Here is a 15,009-nt window from a genome sequence, read left to right as displayed (position 1 = left end):
TGAATTGCTGTTTGTGTGGGCTACAACCCTTTTGTCTCTGAAGACCAGAGCTATTCTGTTCCTGAACCTGACAGCTTTTGGATTTACAGTTGGTAGCTTGGAACTTTGGTTTACTGTACTAGCTAAGCTGGATAAGCATAGAGTTTGTTGTTTTATTCCTTCACAGTCTTTCTTTTAAACTATTTTTTGCACTTTAATAAAAAAAACCCAACAATTTTATCTTGTTGTGGATTTTTGCCTTCATTGACCTCAAAGGCTAATTCCAAAAGCCTGAACCATTGATCACCTACCTGGTAACTTTTTAGATTGGGAAACTGCAGGGCTGACTTTTCTTGTTAAGTCCCTGAGAGGTCAGGAGACACATCCTTTCACTCCTGTGCTGGGAGAATTGATAAAAAGGAATGGTGGCACCTATCAGACCAAAGTGAGATTAGTTTCCCTCTGGAAATTTTGTTTTGCCCTTGCTTCTCTTTGATAAAAGTTCTTAGCCTATGTTGGAACAAGGACTTTTGACATCAAGAAAGTGGACAGAAATCCTTTTTCTTCTTTCCTGATAAAACTGGAACTGATGGGCAATAGATTCAAGATGGAAAAAGTAATCATTTATTCAATAGGTAATTAACTCATGGAATTCATTGCTTTAGATATGGTGATAGCTACTAACATTGATGGCTAAAAAGGCATTAGACAGATTCATGAGGAGCATAGCCAAGATGACTAGAAGGAAATGCCACATCCAAATGTACTACCAGGGAAAGGTCATGGTTTCTATGTTGTTTTTTGTTCCTCCAGAGCAACTGGTTGGGCATCATTCTGTTGGCAAAACAGGATGTCGGACTAAACGAATCTAGCAGAGGTTAAGATGGGCAACAAAAGACAAAATGAGACAGCTGGATATGAAATCTACTGTGCCAAAAGCTCACAGCCAGATGACCTCCCCAAGATAGTGGAGCACTGTTATTTCAACACCTGTCCCTCCTAGAGACTTTGACTTGGGAGTCCAGCATTCTTTCGATGATGTCTCTGTACTTTAGAGAGTTTGGGTGTTTCAGATGAAGGGCTGCATTAGTAGTATGGATTTCTGGTTACTCATCAGAGAAGGAAGCCAACCTAATTCATAAGTTCCCTAAGCCCTCCCCTCCCAGGTATGTTTGGTCATATCAGATCTAGAGATATTGCACTGCCTCTCACACCCATGACAAAGGAACCTTTTTGTTTGTTTTCATTTTACCCAGCTTAAATGAATACCCCCAATCTGGGCAGTGACACACACAAATGGCTGTATGGGACAAACTGCCAAGCTGCCTCAGAATCATTCATATAAAGAAGAGACAACAAAAGTATATTTTAGCATTTTGTAAACCATCCATCAAAAGAAAAAAAAACAGCAACGGTACAGAAGTAACTTCAGCTATATCCTGAAAAAAAGGGGAGAGAGAGAGAATAGCATTAATGCTCAGGGGGATGGGAAGTAGTATGGAAGGAGCCTAAGATATGCTGTATGGTGAATGGTGAATGGTTAGAATGTCAAACTAGCATCTGAGAAAGTCTGGTTTGAACTTCCTTCTGCTCTGGAAGTTTGTTATGTGACTGTGACAGAAACCCTAAAACCTTACTAGTGTAGGACGTAGATTCAGATTTGCACTTGAGCATGAACAGAGTGCCAAATAGAATTGCACTAATCCTGATCATAGAACTCATTTGCACTAACTTGCCTTAAAGTATATAGTGCCTTTTCTCTCTATTCTGAGGAACTTAGGACAATGGCTTCCATTAGAAGTTTTTGCTGAGCATACTAGATATGAAAGAATCTTCTTTAGCAAAAGCCTGTTATCATCATTTGTTCTGTAAACATCCTTTGGTGGTGAGTAAGCTATCTTTTCTACCTCCGGGAGCTTCTGGGAGCGTGTGTCTCAGAGAAGGTCAGAGCAGAAGCTCTGCTCTTACTCATTCTGGAATGGGGCCAGGGGGCCTACACTGAATACAAACAGAGAAGGGGAGAAAACTGCAGATATAGGGTATGGAGAAATGCTATGTGGAGGTCCTGATTAGGGTGATATCAATTCATCTCTCGCTTCTAAGTTGGGATATGGGGTTTATTTGACCAATGAATGCAATCAGAATGTCAAAGGCGAAGACCGGTGTAGCCAATCTGTAAATTGGCCTTTGTTTACAGGAATGTATAAGATGTTGTGATTATGGAGGAGAATTTTGAAGCAGAATGGAGGAAGGGGGTGAAGAGATTGTTTTCTCCTTCCCACATTAATGTGAAAAAAACAATAAAAGATCTGCACATTCTCTTTTTGCACCTCTGTAGTGGAGTCCTCTGTTTAGGCGAAAAAGGGACTCCACCTAAATACAACACTAGGGCAAAAGTGCCACCTAAAGAAGAAGATATTGGATTTATATCCTGCCCTCCACTCCGTCTCAGAGTGGCTCACAATCTCCTTTATCTTCCTCCCCCACAACAGACACCCTGTGAGGTGGGTGGGGCTGGAGAGGGCTCTCACAGCAGCTGCCCTTTCAAGGACAACCTCTGCCAGAGCTATGGCTGACCCAAGGCCATTCCAGCAGGTGCAAGTGGAGGAGTGGGGAATCAAACCCGGTTCTCCCAGATAAGAGTCCGCACACTTAACCACTACACCAAACTGGCTCTCCAGAAGTGGGTTTTTGACCCACACTATATAGGGGTTCGACGGATGGGGAGCATTAGTTACCAAGGGGCTTTGATGTTCCATTGATGGCTATCTTGAATCGCTATGTTGGGAAACTTTGGCCTTTTGCTAGGATGATAAGCTCGGAGCAATTGAATAATTTGTTACCGGTTTTTGGCTGACACTTGGAAAGGGATCAAAGACCTTTAAGGGTAGGATCAATCAAACTATGCATTTGATTGGAGTTAGCAAAGTAGGGGTGATAGGCTGGAGGAAGAGACAATTGGCATGTAGCAGAAGATCAAGTGAGAGTAGTACTTACCTACAGTTTCCATGTTATTATGCATCCCGTTTGGGCAGAGGCGCTGGAGGGGGGAATGGGTGAAACTATGCTGAGAGACAGATTTCAGGCACCAACCAAAACAAGCTCTCTACTGGGTCCACTGCACCTGTTTAGATGGAGTGTTTTCTTGGTCTGTTTTTGATTGGACTCCATTTCGTTTAACAGAAGTAGGAGACCCTCTCTCTTTATTTGCACTGGGGTACTCCATTTTTGTCAGGCAGCACCTCTCAGTAACAATTCCCCCCTTTGCAGTCGTGCTTATCTATGGATATGATGACCGCACATTCACGATGCCAGGTGGTGCTGTCGCTGGGGAACTGCATTTTCCATAGAAAAGGCACAGACAACAGAGAACAAGACAGCAAAAGTATCAGAGATAGGAGTGTCATCTAGAAAAATGGGGCACCAACTCTCTGAGAGTTTGTTTCTTCCTTGAGACCAAATCCAAAAATACCAAATTAAAATGGAGGGCTGCAGGACACTTTCCCTTTCTGGATCTGAACTAATAAGAGGGTACATTTGAATTATAATGGCGAAGCAAACTGACTTCTGCATAAGTACAGTGTGACAAGGCGAGTCTATGTACAGGAAATAGGAGGGTGCTTACTAAATTAGTCTACCAAAAAGCATCAAAATCATTCATGCAAAATGCGCACACATTATATACGAAGGCTAAATACATGGTGGGTCTGGCAGACAGTCTGCTCTCGACCCAGTCTCCTTCCATTACTTGCTCCCAAGTAATTAACACTGAACTGATAGCATGTTGTATGCCAGCCAAAGAATGCATAGATTACGTGATAGGCTCTCCTAATTTGGATGTGTCTGCAGCAGATCGTGACAACTTATTAGACAATACTTCCAGATTGTCTGCATCTAGGACTGCTATACCTGCTCCAATGGGTGCTACCCAGTTGGCAAAACCTCGTTTTGACCTTGTGGGTGTCGTTTTGAATTGTAACATATCCATCCATTTTTCCATGCCTATCTCACCAGACCTAATATAGGAAGCGCATTGCACATTTCAGAGCGAGGTATCTAGTCCCTTTAGGACAATTCTGACTTCTTTGGCTGACATTTGTGGTTTAATTAAGACCGTCTCCTGCCAATTACGTTTCAAAACATGAGACCCCACCACTGGATATTGGAGAGTTCTGAGGGATCCTACCTCATCTATCAATGGGTTGAAGACTAAGGTGGCCAGGTCACTTAGTGCTAAGGAGTAATTTCCTTCAACATGGATGATATCAATAACGAGAGTGCCAAACATAATAAACTTTAGATCACTTGTTGTATTGCTGCATTCCGTGTTGTTTAAATTAATGATCCAATCAAGGGGTTCTTGCCTTGACATCACTTTACTTTCCATGGCCCAATTTAGCGGGTTCCATTCTACGGAGGCAAATGGGTGCTTTTCCCCATTTGGGTCTGTCAGTGTAATAGGAAATTCAGTAGTATGGGGGAAGAAATGGTCTGTTCCAATTGACACAATGATTTTTAGCGGGTCACTGATGTTCCAAACAGTGGCAGACACAATGGCTGTCAAGCAGGGCACTATCTGTGTACTGGAGGATTCTGTGCTTGGAACCTTGGAGAGTTTGGGCCTGAGCTGGCAAACCATGGGGATTGCTAGTTCCATCATTAGCTTAGGCTGGTGACAGAATTGTTCGATCTTTCCAGACATCTTAAAAATACAATTTACAATCCTTTCTGAGGAGCAGGCTTGCAGGGCCTTGGTCATTCTTAGGTCTGTGTACCCCTTCAAATCTACAAGCGTTTCTGGGCTCCAGGCTAAATAAAATGTCATGGCCTCTCCGGGATCCTGTTTTCCATCACATTTGTACACATTAGTGAACCTTCCGTGTCTAGTTACTGAGCAATGGAGATTCCCTGGAGACTCTGAGCGGCCATAACAGTGCCAAATTTGCAGCTGTGTCCCAAATTGCTCTGCTTGTACTAAGGGTGCACCTAGCCTTATTGTAAGCAGCACAAAACAAAATATACTTACCATCATATTCAATGACCTGTTCAACTGGGGCACAACCTGCGAAAGGAATTATTATGTTTTTCCAGACACGTTTTCCCCACAGCTTTTATTTATGTGATGACATCCTCCCCCCTTGGATGGCTTGGGAGGGTGGGGGCGTCTTTCGGAAGGGTCATGCTAGGCAAACTTGGTTGGGCTGCACTTGTGTGCTTAAGCAGATCTGTTTTACATTTATCTCAGGCATAGATCTCCTCCTGGCTATAGGGGCAGCAGCATCGCTAGGAGCGGTTGCCTCCGTGCCTTCCCTTTCCATTCCTTCAACTGGGAACAATGGAAATACTTGAGCTTTGGCTCCACTCCCCTTCTAGGGATAACTACTTGATAGATGGCAGGGGTAAACCTCTGCGTGATTTTTACTGGCCCCTACCATTTAGCAGCCAGAGAATGTTCTTGTTGAAACAGTTTGCAATACATAACCAGTTGTCTCACTTCCCATTGCTGGGGATTTCGAACCCAGCCCAATCTCTTATCTACTCTCTGCTGGGCAACTCCTGGTTGGTGGGCTACTTGACGGTGGACCTTGCTTAGCTCACTGATCAATGTGCGCACCCATTAATCCGTGACCAAGGCAGGCTCTAGTTCAGAAGGGACTTGTGCATTTATCCAGAATGCTTCTGGCAGCAGCATTTTCCGCCCAACCATAACCAGGTGTGAGGAGAAACCATGTACAGCCTTTGTTCCTCTAAGGGCCATGAGGATGATGGGCAACTTCCCGTCTCAGTCCTTCCCAGTAGATTGGACCATTTTCCTGAGAGCTTCCTTTAAGGTGCAATTTGTTCTCTCTATGGCTCCAGATGACTGCAAGTGTGCAGCAATGTGAAATCTCTGTTTTATGCCCAGAGCCTTACATAGTTCTCTGGTAACATAGCCAACAAAGTGTGAGCCCAAATCTGAGTCAATTACACGCGTGATGCCAAATCTGCTAAAGATGTTGTTAAACAAAACTTTGGCCGTGGTCACTGCCGTGTTGTGGCGGCAGGGAAATGCCTCGACCCATTTGCTAAATGGATCTATTACAGTCAGGCAGTATTTGTATCCTCGTGGAGTGCTAGGAAGAGGGCCAATGAAATTGATTTGGATCCGAGCCCATGGCCCTTTGATCCTTTGATGCTGAATAGAGACTTCTGTGCCAGCCGGGTCTGCACATACCATAGCACAGGAGAGGCAATTATTAATACCCATTGTTCTACGTTCTTGCGCATGCCTGGCCACCATCCAGTTTCTCTTATTCTTTCTAGGGTGGTATCTTTGCCTTTGTGGCCTTGTTCGTGGACAAATTGGATCAGATCTCCCTGCATTTCAGTAGGGACTATCCAATGAGGATTCACTGTCTATGGCCCAATACACTCCTTCCTTTTTTCCTATCACATACCGGTCACTGGGATCCTTCCCTGCATCAGCTAGCTGTGTTAACATGGGGTCTCCGTCCTGAAGGATGGCCAGGTCCTGATATGGGAAAAATCAGGAAGCTTGCCTCCTAGTGGTAATTGCACAAACCGGGAAGAATTCTTCCACTACCTCTGTGTCCAAGTCTGCATAAGCGGCTGCCTTTGCTAACTCATCTACCCTGGTGTTCCACTGGCTGATGGGGGATGAGTCCCTCTGATGTCCCTTGACATGGGTAATCCAGGTTTGGCCGGTCCTGGCTAGAACACGCCGGGCCACACTACGCCATTTGTCTGGATGTGGTATCAGTTTTCCCCCTGAATTCATCCCACCATTCTCAAGCCATCCGGGGAGCCACATGGTGGCAGCTTTAGTCACCCACTCTGAGTCTGTATATACTGCTAAGAAGATCTCTAAGGGCTCAAAGAAAAGGACCCACCGGAGAGCCTTTTGTTCCTCTGCTTGGTTGGAGTGAGGATGTGCGGAGACTGAAAGCTCATATCTGTCTGAGGTTCTAATTGCTCCAAATCCAGTCATGGCTCTCCCTCCTACATGTAATGAGGAGCCGTCACAAAACCATGTGAAACCCTGCAGCAGTGCTTCCTCTAAGGATCCTCCCCACACCGCAGGCCATGTATTCTTTTTAAGTTCAGGTATAGGGCATTCGTGCTCTGTTCCTACAATCATCAGGCCATAAGGAGAAGGCAGCTCCTTTTGAAAGTCGACGTCTTTCCTTACCAAGGCTATCATCCACTGTGCAATTCTGCTGTTAGTGACCTGCCTGTTTTGAATTTTTCCAGACAGAATATACTTCAACGGGGTGTGTGTGGTCTGTACTATAACCTTTGCTCCCCCGATAATGAATTCCCAGTGTTCCAGACTCCATACTAGGGCTAAGCATACCTTCTCGCAAGGGGTGAAGCATTTATCTGGCTGTGACAAGTTGTGGGATGCATAAGCCACAACTCTCATAGCCACGTTTTGGTTTTGGCTCAGGGTAGCAGCGATACTTTGCTCAGAGGTGGCCAGTTGAATGTAAAATGGTTTTGTCATGTCAGGGTGTGCTAGTGCGGGGGCTTGTAGAAGGCTTTTCTTGAGGTTGGCAAAAGCTACCTGCTGTTCCTTCCCCCATTCCCACTGTGCCTTTTTCTTAAGTAGTGCATAGAGAGGATAGGCCTTATCAGCAAAATTCTCCATGAAGGCGCACGAGAAATTAAACGTTCCTAGCAGAGCTCTTAATGAATGCGAATCGGTGGGGGCAGGGAGCTTTACGATCACTTCTACCCTTTGTGCATCTGGGGTTCTGCCTTTGGCTCCTAGTGTCAGTCCTAGGTATTTCACTTCTGTTTTTACCAGTGTCAGTCCTAGGTATTTCACTTCTGTTTTTACCAGTTGGGCTTTCTCTCGGCTAGCCTTGAAGCCGGTGTCCTGCAATAAGCTCAGTACTTCCTGCATGATTTCATGTGTCTTTTCCTGCTCGTCTGAATGGATCAGGGTATCGTCCACGTAACTGATCCTGTGGTCGCGTGAGGAGGGGCTTAGCTTCTCCCACATCTGTACTACATGCGCACGATAGATGCTACGGCTGGAATGGAAACCCTGTGGCATCTGTTTGAAGGAATACTGTTGTCCATGAAATGTAAAGGGAAATTTGTGCCATCAAGATTCATGGAGCCTAATTGAATGAAACGCATTGACCAAGTCCAAAACACTATAATACCTTGACCCTGCTGCTATGGCTGCCAGGATCTCATTGTATTTTGCCACTACTGGAGCCACCGCGGGAATGACGGCATTTAGCATTCTGTAGTCTATTGTCATCCTCCATGTTACCCCGTCTGCCTTCAGTACTGGCCACAGAAGCGAGTTACAAATGGACTGCATGAGGAGAATTACATCCCACTTCAAAAGACTCTTAATTGTTTTTTGTGATCCCGACTCTGGCCTCGGCCGGGTATTTATACTGTTTTTGTGGTGGGGGATCCCTTCCTTCAATCAGCACACAAGCATTTTTAACCAAGCCACACTCTGCTTTGTCCTTAGTCCAAATGTTGGGAAACTTGATAGTCCATGGGTCTGAGGTGAGAAGCACCAATGGGAGTGGTGCCTTAAGGGTGGCGCATCTATGCACAGCAATAATGAGAGGAGGACTGTCTTACAGCTGCCACAGCAGTCCATTAGCTAAATCTACGGAGCCTGTTTATTTCCAGAAAAGGCATTCCCAGAATACCAGGCTCTTCCTCATCCTCACAAGCTTGCATTCTTGTATGCAATACCTCAAAACTAATGGGAATGTTCTCCCAGAGCTTGGATGCATGGGAACCTCCAGCAAAGCCTGAAAGGGTCACAGGCACATGGGCAGGGTTTCCAGCCACAACAAGATCTGGGTGAAGTACATTTAAGGCAGTGCCGGTGTCTACTAGGAGATCTGGGTTTGAATATCCTCCGGGGTCCCTATGCCCGCTCGTACAATCGGTCTTCCCCAGTTGTCAGGCTTAAAACGTGCCACGACTCCGGTGGAAAGAGGATGGGACCCGGGGCACCCCATTTATACTAGCTTAGATCAGGGTACAGCTGCTGAGGAGGGGAAGAAGTGGTAATGGTGGCCACGGGAGGGGCATTTGCATGGGCCTGCTGCATACTGAGCTTGTTTTCCCATTGCTGCACAGCTGCCAGGAGAACATGGGTGGGCTTCTTATCATATAGGCTCATGCCCTCTCCCATATCCTTAAGTCATCTCCATGCGTCATTCCTTGTGCTAGAGGTGTCCGGGGTGTACTCCTTCTCCTGGAAGCCTGTACTTCCACTTGGTTGAGGCAGGGAGAGAGGGGGAGGCAAGGGCACCACTGGAGCTGCGGAGGGTTGCTGAAGTGCATACATTCCTTGGGGAGGAGGTGCCGGGGCCGAAGGAACATGAGGATTATATGGGTTCGGCTGCTGCATGTATTGACCCTGGATTGGGGACGGCCCATATCCTCTGCTCTGGCTGGGGTGGCTGTACTGGATTGCTTGAAGGGGAGGGGGAGCTGGCATATGCAGGGTTGATGGTCCTAATTTGTGGTTTCGTCTAAAGTTCTGGTAGCCTCTATTTTCTCCTTGGTCTTTGTTCCATTCTGCTCGGGCTGGATGAACTCTATTTCTTTCATGCCTTGAATTAGAATGTGGCCCATTGTTGGCATATGTTATAGCCTGTATAAGCTCAGCCTGCTTAGTCTCTTGTATTCTACAGGAGGGTTTGCAGCCGGTTTTGGGTGCACGTTCCCTCATTAAGTCTGACACATATCGGATTTTCTCGTTAAGGTCCAGTCATGTCATTAAAATGTGCTGGATATGCCCCATAGCTGCTCTGGTTTCCTGATCCAGTTCCCTATATATTGCTGCCTTAAAGTCTAGCTGATCAAAATTATACACTCCATTTACAGCCAGGATTTTATCGGCTAGGATGGCTAGTGTTTTTTCCTGCCTAGGTGGCTCTCTGCACTCTCCCTGGGGCGTTGCTTGTCTTCAAAATACATTGCTGTGGCATCCATTCCAGGCCATATTAGCGGAATGACAACCTGCATCCATCCCACTTGGTCTCATGTAGTTAAATTATGGGCATTTACCCCCGCATCAAAAGTAGTAGCATCGGTCTCGTTTATACAGATGCATGCTAGTTGTGTTAGGTCTGCCCCTGTAGCTGTAGGGTAAGCCATAGCTACTTTTGTCATCCAGTCTAAACCATTCTCTCTATTAAAGGAGCCCACGGAGTCAGCTATAGCCTTAGCTTCATGTGGTTTCCAAGGGGCATATTCAGTGATTTCATGAGTGGTGATTCTCCCCTGTCTTACTTGGGTGATCACTATCTTCATATGAATTGGCCTCAAGGGCACTTCTGCTGCCTCTCCGCTTTCCAAGGGGGCAGACTGGGGGGCCTCATAGCTCCTGGATTTCCAATCGGGATTGAAAGAGGAGATTGCCTGGGCGTCTTGGGGGATCACATCTTCTGACATTAGTTCCATTATACCTTTAGATGACATATGTTTAGGTTTGATAACTGAAATGAAGGCCGTTTGCCTTTTAAGTTTTCCCTCCAGTTCATCCTTCTCGGCTTTGCACTTATCGTGATTGACCTTGTTGTAGACATTCATCTTTTTCTGAGCTATGTGCTTTTCCAGCATCTCTGCATCCTCCAATTCCCTCTGCAATTCTTCTATGCATTCCTTAGCTTTGCTATGCTGCATAAACAGCTCTTCATACTTCTGTTAGTGAGCCAGGAGGGTCGAGTTAAGAACTCTCCGCTTCATCTGGTTATTAATTTCAGCACCTCTGAGTTGCTCCAGCTCCTGTATTAGGGCTGCCCTTTGACCATCAAAATCTGCTTCCAGATCCCTCTGGGTAGCATCTAGCCGTGCCCCTAGCTCCACATTCAAATCCTGTATCTGGCGTTGCACGGCCTCAAGTTGAGTGTTACAGCTGGACCTGAGCGACTCCATTTCTAAATTCCTTATAGTTAATTCATTGTCTCTCCTTTCTCTTTCGTCCGTGTGTTTCTCCTCCCTTATGGTCATCTCTCTATCCTTTTCCTCCTTTAGCACAGTCATCTCCTTCTCTATCTTGGTATGCTTGGAACTGAATTCCTCATTTTGTGCAAGCATGTCTGCGATAAAGGAGGTGGCGTCCTGAAGTGAAACAAACATTCCACAGGTGGCCAACTCCTGTCTCTTTGACTGTCCAATTTTTCTTTTCTCACAAGACTTCTAGAAAGCTTCCTTAAAAGTCTGGAGGGGGTCGGGACTCTCGAAGTGTTCTTTCCTTGCTTTGCCATCCACTTTCCAAACTTATCTAGCTCTGGTTTCTGACTCATCTTTTCACAATCAGTATGTTCCAATCTACTCTTCCCAATTTACTCCCCAAAACCAAGGTCTACAGGTCTATCCTTATACTTTAGCTCAAACGTAATCCAATAAACTACTCTACAAAGTCTCGCTCTCTACTGTTTTCTGGCCTCGTGCCAGCTCCAGTGCGAAGGAGACAGTTTGAACAAAACTTCCCACTGTTTTCCACTCTACATGCTAACTTTCAACAGGGGTTTCACAAGGCTTCCAATTTTGCTCTAGACAATACTTTCCTTCTTACTTCTAAGGAAGGGTCCACTTTTTTCCAACCTTGTGTCAGCTCTAAGGGGGGATCAAGAGGGGGGGGGTGTCTGAAAACAACTCTCACTCTTAAAACTACACCTTTCTGAATTGCGTGCCAGTGTGGGTGCTGGGAAGGGGGGGGGAGAATCCCGGGGAGCAGTCTAGCAACAATCTATCCTTATATCAACCTAAAATCACACCATTCTGACTTGCGCGCCAGCTCAGGTGCATGCTATGCAATTTCTAAACACTACTCAGAGAGCTTGGAAGGTTTTTCGGCTGGGAGGGGTACCAGTCTCCACAGTCCAGGGAAAATGTCTAACCCTAACAACACTAAAAGAGGGCGAGCTGCTCACTCTGGCCTCTTGCCTCTGTGGGAGCGACCCTAGGAGGACTTAATGCTATACTTCTTGCAAGATTTTTTCTTTTCTCTTGCCTTTTGAAACCGTGGGCAGGTGAAGGAGGCTATAGTGCTTCTTTTCCAGTCTTTTATATATGCCTACATGTGTTGGTGTAGGTTTTTCTAACCAGAAATTCTAGCCTGGGTTTCACCCACAAAATAGCTGCATTTAAAAGACCCTGGGGGCAGCCAGGACCTTGGGGATCTTTAGCCACTTGCATTTGAACTATACTCACGAATTGGGGCAAACTGTAATCCTTGCGGAATAGTCGGGGCATCTCGCTAAAGATCCTTGCAAAATGTGAGAGGGGAAGCCAATCCACAAAAGATCTGCTCGACTAGAGCCACTCATTCACACACATTCACACTGTTTTAATATCAGCTTTACAGCCATATTCTGGAGCTATTCCGCTGAAAAACCTTCCCTCTACGTTCTGAGTGCTGAAAGACACGTGTGCACTTATGTAATCCAGACATTCAGGAAATGCCCGCATTCGAACACCAATTTGTTACAGGCAATGCTTTTAAGTCTCTTAATTTTGATGAGGAAATTAGCTTAGAGACTAGGTAGAGCAAATTTAGGAGCGAGGATCTTTTCTTTCATTGATACGGAGTTCGGGTTTTCAGTTAAGAATAGTCCAAGCAATTATATTTTTATAGTGTTTACTTAGGATATGTAGCAAAAGGATTTACACACAAACCCACAGATCTATGTACAAGCAATCAAGAGGCTAAGAAAATAAAGGTTATTAATAGAGGAATTCAAGGGTTGCTGAAGCGGGTAATATTCACCTGATCCAGAAGAGGAGACGTCTGTTCAAGGGAAAGTACACGGAGAGGAACGCGAACGACCAGCATAACACGCCCTATAGACCCAATTACAGGAGTAACAGGTGGTACAGACTGCAAATGGCACCCTACAGATTGCACACCGAAGTGGGTTTTTGACCCACACTATATAGGGGTTCGACGGATGGAGATCGTTAGTTACCAAGGGGCTTTGATGTTCCATTGATGGCTATCTTGAATCACTATGTTGGGAAACTTTGACCTTTTGCTAGGGTGATAAGTTCGGAGCGATTGAATAACTTGTTACTGATTTTTGGCTGACACTCGGAAAGGGATCAAAGACCTTTAAGGGTAGGATCAATCAAACTATGCATTTGATTAGAGTTAGCAAGGTAGAGGTGATAGGCTGGAAGAAGAGACAATTGGCAAGTAGCAGAAGATCAGAGTGAGAGTAGTACTTACCTGCAGTTCCCATGTTATTACCGTATTTTTCACTCCATAAGACGCACTCCCCCCCCCCCAAAAAAGTGAGGGGGGAGTGTGTGCGTTTTATGGAGCAAATACTGCAAAAAGAGGTGTGGCCAAGGGCGAGCACGTGACGGTGGGCGGGAGGGCCTAATCCGCAAGTTGGGGGCAAGAGCGCTGTCACGCGACGCCGCCACCGCCAGTCTGCGATTCCTCGGGAGTAGGAGCCCCAGGGCTGGGGGGGGGACTTGGGGGCTGGGAAGAAGCTGACGCGTGTCAGAGGAAGGAGCTACATGGCGGCGCAGGCCGGGACCTCTCAGGGAAGCAGCCTTTTCCTGTTTTCCTCCTCTAAAAACTAGGTGCGTCTTATGGTCAGGTGCGTCTTATGGAGGTACATCTTATGGAGCGAAAAATTGGGCGGAGGCGCTGGAGGGGGGATGGGTGAAACTATGCTGAGAAACAGATTTCAGGCACCAACCAAAACAAGCCCTCTACTGGGTCCACTCCACCTGTTTAGATGGAGTGTTTTCTTGGCCTGTTTTTGGTCAGACTCCATTTTGTTTAACAGAAGTAGGAGACCCTCTCTCTTTATTTGCACTGGGGTACTCAATTTTTGTCAGGCAGCGCCTCTCAATAAGAAGACCACCTCACATGTCTCCTGAGAAAACTGTATAAGGGTCAAGAAGCAACTGTCAGAACAGGATATGGAACAACTGATTGGTTTAGAATAGGAAAAGGAGTTCGACAAGGATGTATATTGTCACCCTGCTTATTTAACTTACATGCAGAGTACATCATGCGGAATGCTGGCCTGGATGAACCACACGCTGGAATTAAGATTGCTGGAGAAAACATCAACAACCTCATATATGCAGATGATATTACACTAATGGCAGAAAGTGAGGAGGACCTAATCAACCTCTTGATGAGGGTGAAAGAGGAGAGCACAAAAGTAGGCTTGAAACTCAACATCAAAAAAACTAAGATCATGGCATCTGGCCCCATCACACCTTGGCAAATAGAAGGGGAAGACATGGAAGTAGTGACAGACTTCACATTTTTGGGATCCAAGATCACTGCAGATGGTGACTGTAGCCATGAAATTAAAAGACGTTTGCTCCTTGGGAGGACAGCTATGGTGAACCTGGGCAGTATAATAAAAAGTAGAGACATCACCCTGCCAACAAAAGTCCGTATAGTCAAAGCAATGCTATTCCCAGTAGTAATGTATTGCTGTGAGAGCTGGACCATAAAGGAAGAAGATATTGGATTTATATCCCGCCCTCCACTCCGAAGAGTCTCAGAGCAGCTCACAATCTTCTTTACCTTCCTCCCCACCAACAGACACCCTGTGAGGTGGGTGGGGCTGGAGAGGGTTTTCACAGCAGCTGCCCTATCAAGGACAACCTCTGCCAGAGCTATGGCTGACCTAAGGCCATGCTAGCAGGTGCAAGTGGAGGAGTGGGGAATCAAACCCGATTCTCCCAGATAAGAGTCCGCCAGGACTGCCTCCTCCAGTACAACCCTGGGAGAGCACTATGCTCTGCTGAGAACAATCTACTGGTGGTCCCTGGGCCTAAAGATATCCAGCTGTCCTAAACTAGAGCTAAGGCTTTTTCAGCTCTGGTTCCAACCTGGTGGAACTCTGCCAAACACCACCAGGGTCCTGTGGAACTTAATGCAATTCTACAGGGTCTGTAAGGCAGAGATGTTCCACCAGGATTGAGAACAGTGATGGTTCCATCATAACTTGCACCCTTTCTTTCTTTTTTCCTTTCATCTTCACTTTGACCCTTTCCTCACCT

Source organism: Heteronotia binoei, chromosome 4, assembly GCF_032191835.1.
Source record: "Heteronotia binoei isolate CCM8104 ecotype False Entrance Well chromosome 4, APGP_CSIRO_Hbin_v1, whole genome shotgun sequence".
Lineage (NCBI taxonomy): Eukaryota > Metazoa > Chordata > Lepidosauria > Squamata > Gekkonidae > Heteronotia > Heteronotia binoei.
The sequence above is the reverse complement of the archived record's forward strand: the minus strand, read 5'-3'. Positions refer to the sequence as shown.